The sequence below is a fragment of the Eschscholzia californica genome, unplaced genomic scaffold (assembly GCF_041429995.1).
Source record: "Eschscholzia californica isolate CP2 unplaced genomic scaffold, dmEscCali1.0.p SCAF_4, whole genome shotgun sequence".
In the NCBI taxonomy this organism is placed as follows: Eukaryota; Viridiplantae; Streptophyta; class Magnoliopsida; order Ranunculales; family Papaveraceae; genus Eschscholzia; species Eschscholzia californica.
In genome coordinates, this window is record NW_028238461.1 from 41652638 (window position 1) to 41655966 (window position 3329).

The window sequence follows — 3329 nt, forward strand, 5'->3', positions numbered from 1 at the left end:
TTCTAATTTGGTGACTTCCTATGTCGGCTTATATTATATATAAACATAGGGGGGTTTGAGTGTTTTGAATACACATCAACAAAAACACAACAACTCTTCTTTAGAGAGAGCTAGTGAGAGAGAAATTTTGTTCATAGTTTTTAGCAGTGTTTAATTTCTTGGTCGTCGAAGTTCTAGTATAAAAGATTCAATTTCTATACGGTACCATCTTGGGACGAACTTGCGGGTTGTGTGAGTCGTCTTCATCTATCCTTCAATAAAGATTTCTTGTTCGCCCGAGGACGTAGGCTTTAAGCCGAACCTCGTTAATTCTGTTTGCATATTTAGTTTTGGCATAGTTTTTCGATTAATTTTCATAATCGGATTTCTAGGATAGGTTCGATAGCTTCCACGAACTTTTAGTACTAACAATTGGTACCAGAGCCTTGTTGAGATTGAACGAAGAGAAGATGGGATCGAGAAGTGGTACGGTCAAATCAGGGAAATATGAGATAGAGAAGTTCAATGGGAAAAACGATTTTCTTATTGGCGGATGCAGATGAAGAATCTGCTAATCTCGCAGAAATTACACAAGACGTTGACGATAAAGAAACCAGGAGATATGTCAGATGAGGATTGGGAAGAGTTAGATCTCGAAGCACGGGCAACCATTATGTTGTGTCTTGAGAGGGACGTGGCGTTCCTAGTAGACGAAGAAACAACGGCGGCGAGTGTGTGGTTAAAGCTAGAAAGCAATTTCATGACAAAAACTTTAACGAATCGGGTCTACTTAAAATCCAAATTATTCACATGTTGAATGGAAGAGGCTTTTTCTATTCAGGAATATGTGAATAGGTTTGACAGGATTATCTCAGAATTAAAGGATATTGATGTTAAGATTGAGGATGAGGACCAAGCCCTCGTATTGTTACTTTCATTGCCTAAATCTTATGAGAACCAATGTGATTACACGAGTCAGGAAACTTTTACCATATGAAAGATAGAAATATCGAAAGAGCAAAAGATATAATCAAATCTCAAAGGATCACGGACGAGCTTGTGCTGGTCGTGGTAAAACTAGGTTTAAGTTTCAACATTATCAGATACTTATAACTAATCTTACAAAGAGTAACTCTTTGACTTGAGAAATAAAACTGATTAAGTAACCCTAGAAATAAAATAAAATAATTCTAAAAACTAAAAAAATCAAGTCAAATAACACAAAATGAACTAAAAAGTCCATACTAACGTGTTGGATCTTTTGAATAGTGTTACCTCGAAAATTCTAAAATAAGGACTAAAGTTAGGGAAACTAAAAATATTTTCACATATTCCTCGAAAAAAACAAATTTTTTTTTACATAATATTGTTTAGTTGCATAATTTATACATAATGGGACCAAAAATGGTTAGGTATTATATATAATATAAGATGGAAAATATCTCTCATCAGTTCTTGCATTAAAGAATTTTGCTTTCAGTTTTTCAGACCCTATACATATTTGAATCAACTAATGAATCTAGTTAGTTAGAAAATAAACAAGACTAGTTTAATATGAAAATGATGTCAATATATTTATATCAACTATCACTCTAAATTTGTGTTTATAAATTTCTTTTGTGTTTGAAAAATTCTTTTGTCATTTATGATATAATTCTACAACACCAGGACTCAAATCCTCGTACCTCGATCCCATCCTTGACAGTACTACGTAATTGTTATCGTAAGTGCCACAACTTTACACTAATAATTACCATTTTTCGGCACATCAAATTTATGGAATTAAAGTCTTGTTCCACCAAACCCATGATTCCTTAATAAGACGACATTTAATTTACTCTTATTGTTATTGTTTTTAACTATCCTAGTTGGAAAAAAAATTGAAGAGATCAAGTGAAAGTATTGTACTTCAACAAAAAAAAAAGTGAAAGTATTGTGTGAATAGTCCCACACTCTCACACGGGAGAACGATTATCTAGCAATTATGAATATAATGTGTAGGTCCTCTCCACTTATTGACAACTGATTTTGAGTTGGATGACTATAAACTCAACATGCTATCAAAGTTAGGGCGTTAATTAACCACACCTCAGAGGGGACGTGTGAGAATAGTCCCACATATAAAAAAACCATCTAGCAACTAAGAACATATCTCATTAAAAAAACTAAGAACATAATAGGTAAGTCCTCTCTACTCATCTATTAAATGCAAGTTGCATGAGCATATATAAACCTCATTAGTTTATCTATCATTTTCTTTTGGTTTTCTTTGTTTAATTTTTATTTGCACATGCATATGCATTATATTTTCGTTTTTACATCATCAAGAGGTTGAACTATCCCATCCCTTTATCAAATTAACTTTATTTGAATGGTCCAATCCAACCAAACCAGTTTTTGATTGGGTCTTTATTTTTTCTCTTCTTCATATTTTGGGGATTTTTTTTCTAAAATAATAATAATAATAATAATAATAATTATTATTATTAAATCGATCAAAAAAAGGTAATATTGCGGGCTATCAAATCGTATGTTCGATGTGCCATGATCTCGTGGGTTTGATTTCTAAATTACTCTCTGCCTATGCAAGACTATATGTTGGACACGATCTACATGTGTAGTGTTATTTTTCCTATTAAAATGTCAATTTGTTTTGTTATTAGGCGATTTTTAGCGTAAGCATATTGGTGGAGTCTACTTTGATATAGTATGAACATGAGATTTTAAAGATGAAATCAATCAAGATAAGGAAATAATAGATTTTAATTTTTTGAGTTAAACCAGAATTTCATTCATACATAGGAATCCAACACATTACATGGTTTTGAGTCTTTGACTCCTTTTGAGTACAACATGCATTTACTAAAGTAAATTACAACATGAAACTTACAAAAGTAAAGACAACGTGTGTTGCAAAAATAAAATAAAATAAAAAACCTTAAAGGTCACAAATAAAAGAGTCTAAATATCACGAATGAGAAGACCCTCAAGGTCAAGAACGTTATTATACTTGGTGAAGAAGGATGAATCAAGTAGAGACGAATAACAGTTGCATCAAGAACACACCAAGTTTCTCGGAGGAGAATTATGAATGTCACCGGAGACATTGACATTTGATTTTAAAGATAAAGATTGAGTTATTTCATAACTTTATCTTCTTGAGCGAAAATATATCAGTCTTTTCTTTTCCTTTCATCTTCGTTTAAAAATCAAATCAAAATTGTTGTATGCCTATCTCTCTTTCCTTTCTCTAAGACATCTTCAATTTGGCGAAATGGAAGAAGAAGAACTCCATGAAGATCGAAAATCCAACATCATATATTTGATTCAGTCACGCAACTACTATCTTC